General features: G+C 31.6%; 1 long non-coding RNA gene across 1 annotated transcript; it reads right to left on the bottom strand.

Annotated features, from left to right (window-relative positions):
• Positions 1 to 11,174: 11,174 nt before the first annotated feature.
• LOC107911451 (uncharacterized) lies at positions 11,175 to 12,130 on the bottom strand. The gene is made up of 3 exons (XR_005920480.1): positions 11,833 to 12,130; positions 11,642 to 11,655; positions 11,175 to 11,281 (listed from the first exon to the last, which is right to left on the bottom strand). It is a non-coding gene; the product is annotated as an uncharacterized lncRNA (long non-coding RNA).
• Positions 12,131 to 13,476: the final 1,346 nt, after the last annotated feature.

The raw sequence follows: 13,476 nt of genomic DNA on the forward strand, positions 1-13,476 counted from the left end.
CTTCTTCACTATTATGGTTTACTTGACAATCCATCTCCCGCATAAAGCAATTCTTGGCGGACCCGTTTTCTATCAATGGATGTATCCCATAGAAAGGTGTTAATTACAATTTTTAAAATTTTCCTTCATTCATCTATATGCCTTTAGTTACAAATTTTGATAATGTTGTATATCGTGTTTAGGTTCCTATCCAAATTAAAGTCTTACTACCGCAACAATTGTTATCCAGAAGGATCGATTGCTGAAGGCTACTTGGCAGAGGAATGTATGACCTTCTGTTCAAGATATTTGGAAGATGTTGAAACAAGGTTGAACAGACCAAATAGAAATGCTGGACTCACGGATCATAACTTTGCCGATAATTATTTGTTCCAAAGTTTTGGAGAACCAATCGGCAAAGTTGAAATTGCAGAATTAGATGATTTATCGTGGGTACAAGCACATCGATATGTTCTATTTCACCATGAATCAATGGAACCTTTACGTAAGTAAGTTCTAGAAATTTGATAAATATTCATCAATTAAAAATTGTTTATATTCTAACAAACTGAACATATTTTTAACATAGTGAGTACAAACAAATATTGAGATCTCGTTCGCGCTCCCGAAGAACACAACATCGAGATATCAATAAGTTGTTCACAAAATCTTTTCATGAATGGTTAAGCCAAACGGTATACAATTGGAGCTTTCACCGAAAAATAATAATATTTACTTAAAACATTTTTAATTACTCAGTTTACTTTCCATTCAATAGGTTTGGAGTGGGAAGAACGTCACCGACAAAGTTAAATGGCTTTCCCAAGGTCCAAATCGGGTGGTTAAAAGATATAGTGCATTCCTCATCAACGGATTCAGATTTCATACAAAATATCACGAGAGATTGAGGAGAACGCAAAATTGTGGAATAGTTGTTAATTCCTCATTACAAGTTATGCTAGTCTAGGAAATATCATTGATGGATTTCGAAAGTTGGATTACTACGGCAAATGGAAAGTTGTCTTATTTTGAGGTGATTGGGCCGATGTTAATACTGCTCGTGGAATTAAGCAAGATCAATTTGGTTTCACAATGGTAAACTTCGCTCGATTGATTCACACAGGACAACACTTGATTGATGAGCCGTATGTATTTTCTTCTCAAGTCAAACAAGTGTTTTACTCAAAAGATCCAACTGATGAGGGTTGGTACGTTGTACTCCGTAACATCCCTAGAGACTTGTTTCACATGGGCAGTGGAAGTAGAGATGGCATTGACGACAGAACACAAACTTTGTCCTTTCTAGAACAAAACTTAAACAAAAACATCCCTAATACTAGTACACAATTTCAATGGGTCCGCCAAGATACGGATGAAGATATTTACGAATTATAATGTAGTAAGCTTTTACGATTATTTAATTATATGTAATATCATAATATAAATATTGGTCTTATTATATGTTTTAACTATTTTATATATGCTATTAGCATAATAATTGTATACTAAGCTTTCAACTATTTTATTTGTTTTGCAGATAAAATGCCTAGAAGAAAAGTGCAAGAGTTAAGCATTCTTCAAGGGACTCCAAACTCGACGGGAACAAATAGCACTGAACAACAGACTGCTATTGGATCTTTGAATGTTCCGATTACACCTGAGGAACCTACAGAAGTTGAAAGTAATTTAACATTTAATTTACATGTGTGTTGACTTATTGCTTATTTATTTTTAAAATTCTGATATTACAATATAACATTTTCCAGCTGAAAATGGTGGGAAGCGGAGAGTTCGAGGACGTACGCTACTTAGGGATTTATACGAGCTAGATCCAGTCGAGCGTGTCAAAGTATCCAGTAATAGCTTTGGTCAGCCTGTTGGATCAGAAGCTCGCCTTTTAGTATGCAAATATGTTGCCAATTAACTTCGAGCCATGTCATAAAATGCCCGAGAGTAACAAGAACCAAGCTCTCGATAACATTAAGGTAACAAAACGTTAATGTCATTTATAATACTTAGGTTTAAGTTTCATTTATATTTCCTTTCTTAACTTGTGTTTTTTGTAGGCGAGATTTGCTCTAGAGGTCTCCGATGCTTATGTAAAGAAGGCATTGAGAAAAAGATGGAGAGACCATAAGAGCACTTTAAAGAAAGACTATTTTAAGACAAAAACAACATTCGACGAGAAATTACAAAATGTCCCGCCGGGAATGCTGAGGTACCAGTGGGAAGAGGTCGTTAGATTTTGGACTTCGAAGAAAGGAGAGGTATGTGTTACTACAAAAATCTTGTAATTATTTTGGTGTATAGTATTTACTAATTAACATACTAATAATTTCATAACGAAGGATCGTGAACGAGTTGGAAAAAGTAGTAGGCAGAAACAAAAATTCACTCACACAGCTGAGTCGAAAAGTTTTGCGTGTGTAGCTCAGGTTGAGGTATTTTGAATTTTTTAATACTGGCAGATATTTATTACTTTCTATCAAATAATATTTTTTCTATTGTATTGTAGGAACTGTCGTCCAGTCAAAAAGTTGGACGCCTTCAACTTTTTGACATTACACATAAGAAGAAAGATGGAAACCCTATGACTCCTGAAGCTGCAGAAATTATGGTACGTTTGCTTAATACAATTTGACTTGTTTTAATTATTTATAGTGTTTATTTTCTAATGGTTTATTCCATTTCTTGTAATGCAAATATTGTTAAGTTATGTTGCATTTTTTTAATATATATTGCGTTCCTAACTATGTGATTTATTTTTTAGGAAAAACTAAAGGATAAAAAGGCGGAGTACAAAGCGATTGCTTCCAGTGATAGTTCTGTTCATATTGATGAGATTGATAACCGGATTATCACTGAAGTTTTGGGTCCTGAAAGGTATGGTCGGGTTCGATTTCAAGGATCTTTTGTTAACCCATCCCAATATTTTGGATCCAGTCGCAACAATACATGCCTTTGAGGAGTCAGGCTCAAGCTGAAGTTCAGATGTTAAGAGATCAGATGGTTCAGGTGCAAGCGACAACAGTTGAGCAAATTACACAACTTAAAGCGGAGGCAGCATTGAGAGAAGCTGAGGTTCAAAAAAGATATGAAGAACTCTAGCTAAAACTTAAAGCAGATGCAGCAGCGAGAGAAGCTGAGGTTCAACGAAAGTATGAAGAACTCCAACTGTAGCTTAAAGCAGAGGCTGCAGCGAGGGAAGTAGAGGCTGCAGTGAGGGAAGCAGAGCAGCGTAGAAAGTATGATGAACTCCAACAGCAGCTTCAGAATATGATGACGATGTTTCGGCAGTTGCAACAGCCGCCGTCTTAGATTATCGTGTAGATATACTTCAATTTTGACTTTTAATTATCATTTTAACTTTTAACATTTTTGTAAGAATAATACGAATTTTATTTTATTTATTGATATTTATTATATATTATTCGTTTAATTTTAAATATTATATAGATTTATTGCTTTTGGTTGGTTTAGATTTGGTTTCTTCTGATTTATTTTTACAGGAGGGCAGAAAATATAAAAAAATATTTTTACAAATCTGCCAAAATTAGTGGCGTTTTTAAAAAAAACGCCACTAAAGGTCATGGTCTTATGCGGCGTTTGTGGGAAAAGCGCCGCTAAAGACCAGGGTGTTTAGTAGCGTTTGTTTGAAAAGCGCCGCTAAAGGTCATGGTCTTTAGCGGCATTTGTCAGATAAGCGCCACTAAAGGTCATGGTCTTTAGCGGCATTTGTCGGGAAAGCGCAACTAAAGGTTATGGTCTTTAGCGATGTTTTTTTCTAAAAACGCCGCTAAAGTTAGCGACGCAGTCATTAGCGGCGTTTTTCGTGGCGCTTCGCAAAGCGCCGCAAATACTTTTAGCGCTAAAAGCCTGTTTTGGTGTAGTGGCTAATGTATAGTCAAGACATTAGTAAATGTTAAATTTTAAATGTTCAATGAATTACTTGATCATATGTGAGTATCATTATATTGATGATTTTTTGGTTAAAGATAGATGTTTGTACTCATATATGTATGAGATTAGATTGAATTATTATAGTACAAGAAGCATACGATGAACCATTTTCAGTACTAATCCTATAAGTGCTTTGTAAATGAATGACATGTATGATTAATTTATTTATTTAGCTTTCACCTTGTTTAGTGAAAGTAAATGATTTTGGAATGATATGCTTATAAGAAGGTTTGGAACGAAAGATGAGTTATTGAATGATTATATGTTAAAGGTGTAAGTGTTGTGGTAAAAGAAAACGTTTAAGTAAAATGATTATATGAAATGCTTATAAAGAAAAATATATACATGTATATGCAAGGCTACACCAATTATCCAGAGCATTCAAAATGTTAGATAATATACCACCACAAGTTGAGAATAGAACAAATGACACTGAAGACATTCCTCTGAATAGCACAGAAGAAATGATCACATGGCATGGGTAGTTCATGTTAGAAACCCAAATAAAAAGAGAGGCTCTTTTATTGAAGGCAGCATCAGAGATGGAAATAGCACCATGAGAAAATTATGGTTGTTAAGATGGGTGTTAGTCGTGGTATGATTATTTGATATCCGAGATTGCAGCATAGAAATCAAATATAAACTAATTGAAAACTTGATTAGGAAGAAATCTCTAATTGTACATTGAGAGCAAAAACCAATCCTGAACGATAATTACCTGAATAAATTTAAAACCGGAATATGGGAAGAAACAGTCAAATGGGTTGAAAGGATGGCGAAGAAGAGACTAGTGTTGTAATTAATTTTAAAATTTTCTCTTTACCTTTGTTTTGTTTTAGTAGGATGTAATTGTCGGACATACAACATCACTGTCTATTATGCCTTAACACCTAATAAAGAGTACTAAAATAATTATATAGTCAGTTAACAAAGTGGTTGGATGATTGACATAAAATAAAAAGATATAATAGAATATGATTCACATGAAACTTAATATGAATATAATATAAGTAAAAGCGAGAGAATTTCTAGAACTACTAGGAAAACTTAAAATAATATTTTAAAACTATATTAATTATTTTATTGATGGTGTGTTTACCGTGTCTTGACATGATATGATGATAATAATAATAAATTAAAACACGAAAGCGAAACCATATAAAAGTAACATTATATTGCCAAACTTTATATAATATATATTTTTAAATACAATTATGATTAAAATTTATGTGGTGATATAAATGACACAAATTTGAAAACTATTTTAACATTTTTAGTTGTGTCCGGCAAATTTTACTATATGACACAAAATGAGAAAAATATATAGAATACGACATAAAAATAAGATAAATTTATTTAAATATGTTGAATTTTTTTTTTTGAAAAAGTAGGTTATTTTCCTAAAATCTATCAATTTATGTTGTTTTTGGAGAGAAAAAGGAAATGCTGTCTTAAGACGCATTTTTATTGAACTGGCAGAAAAAGCGCGTCCCAAAAATTTGTGTCCTATGTGACACATTTTCTTTGCTAATTCAATGAAAACATGCCCTGCATTTTCTGTCCAACAGCAACTTTTCCCAACATGTAGAGATCCCAAAGGCTATGGGACCCTAACAACTATTTTTTCCCTATATAAATCTTCAAATTCTCATTTTTTTAACTCAACTCTCAATTTTCACAATTTGATTCTCAAGTTTTTTGTTCTCGATTTGTTATTCTCAATTGTCAATTCTTGATTGTTTAATCCAAATTCTCAATTCCAAAGTTCTTTTTCTAAATAAACTTTTTCTTAATTCTTTGATTTTATTTTATTAATTCTTCGATGGCCTATCAGCTTATTCGTTTGAATGATAAGTACATCTCCGGCTTTCAATTACAAATGGTAAGAAAATTTTATTTAATTATTTAATTTTAATCCATTAATTATTATGATGTTAAGTAAATATTATCAAATTATTAATTTTAAATAGTTAATTATTATGTTGTTCAGATTAATAATTTTATATGTTTATATACTTAGGCCAAAGATCGAATTTTTGAGACATACTTAAACAATTTAAGCAAAGGTGCACCGGAGGTCATTCATGGATACTTGCATGATGCAGTCTTTTTATACATGGCCCTCTGGAGGACTAAATTGGATCCCCCACTCATGAATGCTTTGGTCGAGAGATGGAGACCAAAGACGCACACGTTCCATCTCCCTTGCGGCGAGTGTACAATTACACTCAAGGATGTCAGTTTACAACTCAATCTACCGGTCGATTGGGATGTCATTACAGGGCCAGTTGTTAGTGTCAATTGGATGCAAGATGAGAACAACTGCTGAAGAAGGTGTCGAACAGGTTTAGGGACAACCCCACGAGCCACAACAATATACCGATCAAGCTTGAGGACATTCGACTTGCTTTAGATCAAGAAATTGATGAGGAGGTTAGCTTATGAATTTCATATTTATCGATTTTTGATTCCAGCATTTGAAATTAAATATTAGGCACTTGCTAAAATTTATAAATTCATACTGCAGTTCGTATGGATGCCACACACGGATCCAAGGATTCAATAATACTACTCGAACGATTTTTTTGCCAACCGCGGCATTTCGCACATGAAAGTTTTATTAGTTTTTGCAACAGTCAAGATGCATGAATCCAACCGCGTGATGCAACAGTTCGGGTGTACACAATGTATTCTATGGCAACCTTAGGAGCTCGATGACCTGCACAATATCAAAAAGGAATTGGCAACATCTTCAGATTACATGGATTAGTTTAGGCATCAGGGAAAGTCGTAGAGTAGGCAACGTCGTCGTAAAAGGCCAAGACGATGGCACATCAATCTGAGGTCGGGAGGATATCGACATCTACTCCACATGCACACGTGGGCCCCAATTACCATGCAACCTCCTAGACAATATGTTTAAGTTACTCTTGTCAACTAACCGATTTTATTTTACACCATAATCACAATACACACTAGTTTATTTTACACCTGCACCATAGCACGCATAATCATTCCATGCACCAACACAATCATCACCAGTTTATTTTATACAAGCACCACAACACGCGCAACCATTTCCTACACCAATATGAGAAAAGTTAAAACACGATATTTTATTTACTAATTTTATCTAATTATTATGATTTAAAATACTTGATATGATGATAATAATAAAAAATTTAAAACACGATAGAAAAACAATATAAAAGTAACACTATATTGCCAAACTTTATATAATATATATTTTTAAATACAATTTTGATAAAAAAAATTTATATAGTGATATATATGACACAAATTTGAAATCTATTTTAACATTGTTCATTGTGTCCGGCAAATTTTAGTATAGGACACAAAATAAGAAAAATAAATAGAATACGACATAACAATAATATATAAACATAACAGAGATATATAAACATGTAAAGAAAAGTAATCAATTTCTCAAATTTTATATATAAATATATAATATATTATAAAATTACTATATAGAAACATGTCATATACTTCTTTTTTATTTTTCAACTTTATTTTCTTTTGTAAATATAATTTTTATTAACAATCTTATTATAAGTTCTGAGTATATCTGCTCTTTTTGACACAATGCTTTGAATTATACATAGCCGCTCCCCAACCTATAAATAGGAGGATAATGCGTTTCAGCGCACTTGAACACACTTCCTCCTGCATTAGCAACAATATTCATGCCAATCGAGTTAATACTCAATCAACCTTTCCGGTTAATTTATGTATATATGCTGAAAAAATTTATTTAAAAGACTAGGTTGAATTTCTTAAAATTTACCGACCTACACTGTTTTTGGATAAAGGAAGGAAAACGCGCCCCGTAGGATGTGTTTTCACTACCACATCAGTGAAAATGCGCCACATAAGATGCATTTTCAGGAGAGAGAACAAAAATGCATCCTACAAGGTGCGTTTTCTCTGCCACATCAATGAAAACACGCCCTATAGTATGCATTTTTCTTTCAATGGTAACTATTCCAACGATAATTTCTCTAACGACTAGTAGGGGTCCAACCATAAAAATTCCTATATAAACCCCTCAAACCTTCATTCTTTTCAATCAAATACTCCATAGTCATTCTTCCTTCCTAAATTCTCAATCTTCAATCCCCATTTTTCAATTTTATATTTTCAATCTCCAATCTTCAAATTTTAATTTTTAATATTTATAATTAATAATTCAAATATAAAAAATTAATTTTATAATTTTAAAAATTATTAAACATGATTTATTATGTAATACTAAAATTATAATTAATAAATTAATTTTAGATCATAATTTTATTAATAAAAATATTATCTATAGCATAAAAAATAGGAAGTTGTTTAACCATTTTAATCGGTAGGGCTAAAAATATTATGTTGGTCGGGGAAGTTGAATGGTAGAATAGATTGGTTGGGGGAGTTGAATGGTAGAAGAGAATGGGAGACATACGACGTATTGGGAAAATGGAGGAAGGATTGGAAAAACTCTAAAAATTTGTCTTGATTTAGCCCCTAATTGAATTTTGTTCTGTTCAATCTAAACCATATTTCTTAATTTCATTCAATTTAGTCCCTAACATAAATTTATTTTATTCAAACCAACCCATGTTAATTTAATTTAATTTATTTTATCCTATTCATTTGTCTTTGATCTATATGACTATTAAATAATCATAATTGATATCGCACGTGTTTAATTTTTAATTTTGTGTTGTTGATTTAATTATTTAATTTATATTGTTTCATGACTAGTGGTATACTTGATTATTTGTTTATTTAATTATTTAATTTTATTAACAAAATAGATTTATCTTTTGAAATTATGTTTTTCTAAGGTTTGTATTTAGAAATAAAATTAGTAAGTAAAATTTTATGGCAATTTTATATAAATATGCTGAAAAAAAATAATTTGAGAAACTATGTCATTTTTTTTTAAAATTTACCGATCTATGTTGTTTTTAGAGAGATAAAGGAAAACGCACTTTTCCCAAAAAAATGTGTCCTACGTGGCTCGTTTTCTTTTTCAGATAAGTGAAAATGCGCCTTGTAAGACATGTTTTCTTTTATAAAAATTACTTTTTTTTCTCGTTTTGAAATTAAAAATTTGTAAATTTAGCTGGCGTTTGAGGTTTACTTTCGATGGGCGGTGTGTTTAGCTCCAGTGAGGTTAAAAACAGCGGTGGCGGTGAGATTAGTTACTGTAGTGGTGAGATTGGGTGCTGTAGCAGTGAGATTAGAAACAACGGTGAAGTGTGTGTTTGGATTCAAACGCAGCTGTAGCGGTGAGGTAAAAATAGAAAATGACTTTTAAGGACATTAGATTAAAAATGATATATAATAGAAGTTTTTAAAATTATTTAACAATTACAAAATTAATAAATGATTAAAAATTATTACAATTATATTTATTTTCAATAATAAATAATTAAAAATAAATTAAAACTAGAGAAAAATTCAAAAATTTATTTTATTTAATATTTCAAAATTAAGCATATATTTAATTATAGGAGAAAAACGAATTACATGTAGTCCGGATTACATGTGTTGGTTTTTTTAGCAGAAAACTAAAGAGAAAAAGAAAAACGAATGCAAAGAAGTTTGAACAAGAAGAAAACTGAATTTGATTTCCAAAAATCAGATCTTTTTCATTGACTTGAGAAGCATTTATGTTACAATGAAATATGGCAGTTAACTAATGTATAACTGCTCCCAAAGCCTAGATAGAATTACAAACAAAATGTAGCTGACATACCAGCTATAACATCAAACATAAATCAACAACTACTCCTACTAACTTTAAGTATAAATTACATTGTAACTAAATCAAGTTACAAATGAACAAAATAAACAAAATGCTGCTGCTTATCTGGTTCAGCTTGGATGTTGGTCTGCATGCTGGTTTGCTGTTGGTTTCCTGTTGCATTGCAGGCCAAAGTTCAACAACATCCTGTACTTTGCTTACTAACAAAGTAGTGCATATTCCTTTTAGTGCATTAAGGGGAATTATGATTATGGTATGTTAGACATTAGAAGAACATATATATTCTTAAAAAGTAAAGATATGAAACAGCAGAGTGTTGAAATGACTATTCAATGACACTGAAAATAATATATGGGTGTCCAAAATTCAGATTCAAGGGCATAAGCAAAGCAAATAACAAAGACAATGTCAACACAGAAACTGTAAACTAAATGAAATATCGTGCAAGGCTAATCCAGAGATAAGAAATAAAATCTTTATTTGAAGTTCAAGGTCTTTGAAATGAACATACCCAAGCAAGCAACAAGGTATCTTCCAAAGCAATACATTGCAAATTATTCATAGCAATCATGTAGTATCGAACAATCAACACTAACTGATGGATGCACCAATGATACAAACTGTTAAAATAATCCAGGTTAGTAAGACTGAAAATAACATATAATTACATCAGATGCATGGTGCAAAATTAACATGTTGCATGTTGTGCCAAAACTATACTCAAAACTTAAATAGTAACCTAAGCTGAATATAGGTCAATTTTTTTGTAACATAAATATGCTACTGCTGGTTTTTACTAATTCCTAGCACATAAGTTGCTGAACAGCTCAATTTAACAAGAAGGTTTAACAGTGTTACTCAATTGGACTAATTTCTTAGTGTTCATAAAATATGAGGACCATTCTGACAAATCAGAGGGACTAACTTCTCAGATGTTGTAAAATAAAGGGACAAATTTCATAATTAGACTTAAAAAAAGCATACTTGAAAGAAGAAATTTCAGCCTGTGAGTTCTCCAATTGCCTCTCCAGTTTTAGCTCATTTGACCTTAATCGACGTGCCTACAAAAAAGATATTAAAAACATTTTAATCTAGCAGAAGACAAAAGTAATTTCACTCCAGTGTCAACAGCTTTATACAGAAATATATTCAATGGAATAAAGTAAGAAACTCCAAATGCTAATAATATCATATAAAACAAGCAAATAACAGGATCAAATCAAATATAAAAAAGGACTAGAGAGCCACTTAAGTTAAACTGGCACTTAAAAACGTTGCAGCTCTACTATACATCCAAGAAACACCCTTCACGTGGTATATATTACAACCATGCATATACAAACATGGTAGCTTACTGATCTTTCAGCATTATTATCAAGAGTGATATATGTTCTGTAATGAATAGAATGAAATTGGAGAAGGAAGAAAACCTTTACCCATTAAAATTTTGTTACCTTCTCTTCCAAACCAAATGACTTCAGAAGCCAATATATTAGCACATTCATCAGCTGCATTACATTCCAGTCGTGCATTTGCATATTCCATTTTAAAAGACTCGAGCTCTGCCTACAATACCAAACACCAAACATAGCAAGAATAAAAAAAAGGGATAGGGGCTGAAATAGAATGTTGTCGACATTTTAAAAAGTATTTGTAACAAGCTCCCTAACAATTTGAACATCACTAGAAAAAGAACACAAGAGAATAAAATGCAGATCAGCATACATATAGCATAGCATTTTAAAATACAGCATAAAACTGAATTCATCCTGTGCACCATCCTTTGCAACAAAAGAAAACCATTCAAAACAAAGACTTATTAATCAGACTATTGAAGAGTCACAAAAGAAGTCACAGGAGTCTAACAATAAAAATTCCCACTGCAATGATAAGAACGGTCACACATTGTCAAGTAACAAACACAACCTTCAATGATATAGCTATGAACTTAGGTCAAGGTAACACCATAATGGTATAATTCAGATGCACCTGCAAATCATACTGAGAAAAACATACAACAGAACTTATTTCTTTCCCTCAATAGACCATAAAGTATAAACCTATTTCATAATTCAAAAAATATGGCATCCAAAAAATAGACACCAGGAAAAGGATACTGGAATACATAAGGACCAGTCTCGACAGACATCCTTGAAGCTTCATTATGGCCTTTAGAGAGATTCTTAAACAAAGCCTTAACTTGTTGTTTGCACATTTCGGCATCTGTCAGATCCAGACCATCATCTAGTCCCTCCGCCAGAGGAAGACCATCAGTAACACGAGCAATCATTGTCAGTTTCACCATATTTACTCCCCTTTTTCTCAGCTTTCACAAAATCCCTTCAAACTAATAGAAACGCAAAATTAACACCTTAAGTAAAAATTAACAAGCCAAATTCCATACCATGATATTAAAAAAAGGTATAGCGGATTTCAATTAACTATAATTCGATAATTTCATTCTCAATCTTAATGGTACAACCACCCACCACAAAGCTGAAAATAAATACTGGACCAAAAGGCTCTAGTCTGGAATTAAGCCTCCAGTGAAGTGAAATGTATTTTCAACGTACTGAAGAATACTTTCCAAACAGCCTTGAGTTTGCTAACATTTCAGTTGCAATTTTTTTTAGCCTAAAAAAGCCAACATACTGGAACCCAGTTGCATCCAAAGGAACCCTGAGAAAGACATTGTTATAGTTTTAAGGTATGTTTGAATTTATTAAATTTTTTTCACTATAAAAGACACACAAACATATACAACATTAATTTACTAAATTTTCATTTAAATCCTTCAAGAATTACAATTTTTGTAGCATGACCTAACATATTCAAAATTCTTAACTTAAAAAATTATGTACATGCATCCCAATTGTAGTAAACAAAATATATATATTAAATAAGTGTAAATTGTGAATGTAAAACAAAGTAAACAACTTCAAAAAATAACAAATAGACATAATCATTGATCCCTTGAATGTGTGCCACAACCGGGTATGCCTAGGGTTCTGTCGCACTATTTGGGTTGGCGTGTAACAGCCCGTTTTTAGTGAAATCAGAAAATATTTATAAATACATGTTCATAAATTAAATTATTGTAATTTATTTATATTTTATTTTATTTTATTTTTAAAATTTATCATATAATTATTAAATTCAGGTTTTTAGGGTTTTGGGTCAAATCTATCTCGAACACGGATTGGTCTCAAGCTCAAATCGTTATGGGCTTGAGCATTTTTAGGCTCAAGCTTCCTCAGCTTTAATTTTTCTTAGATTCAGGTCTTTTGAACTCAACTTTTCATGGACTCAAAATTTCTCAGACTCGGATCCACAAAGGTAAACTTTTAGGGTCGAGCCTGTTTTGCCAATCTACATGCTTAATTAGTTTTTCTTTCTCTTTTTTTTTTTTTTGAAGTTACAACTAAATTAACAACATTTCAATCATCATAAGCACTAAACTAAATAACTTAATTCAACTCAAACAAATAAACTAATTCAACTCAACAAACTAATCTAATTAGCCCGTACATAATTTTCATAAGGTAAGACTCAATCCTAAAGACTAATGCCTCATTCGGATACTAGTGTAATAACATAAGGAAAAAAATCTTATTTATTACATATGTATTTAAATAGTTAGACATAAATAAAAAAATAGTTGATACAAGTTTAAAATTGAAACTACAAAGATTAATAAAAACTCTTGTAAAAAATAAGACCTCTTAGAATAAGCAAAGAAAATTAATTCTCTTTCCCCAAAA

This window comes from Gossypium hirsutum, chromosome D11, assembly GCF_007990345.1.
Source record: "Gossypium hirsutum isolate 1008001.06 chromosome D11, Gossypium_hirsutum_v2.1, whole genome shotgun sequence".
Lineage (NCBI taxonomy): Eukaryota > Viridiplantae > Streptophyta > Magnoliopsida > Malvales > Malvaceae > Gossypium > Gossypium hirsutum.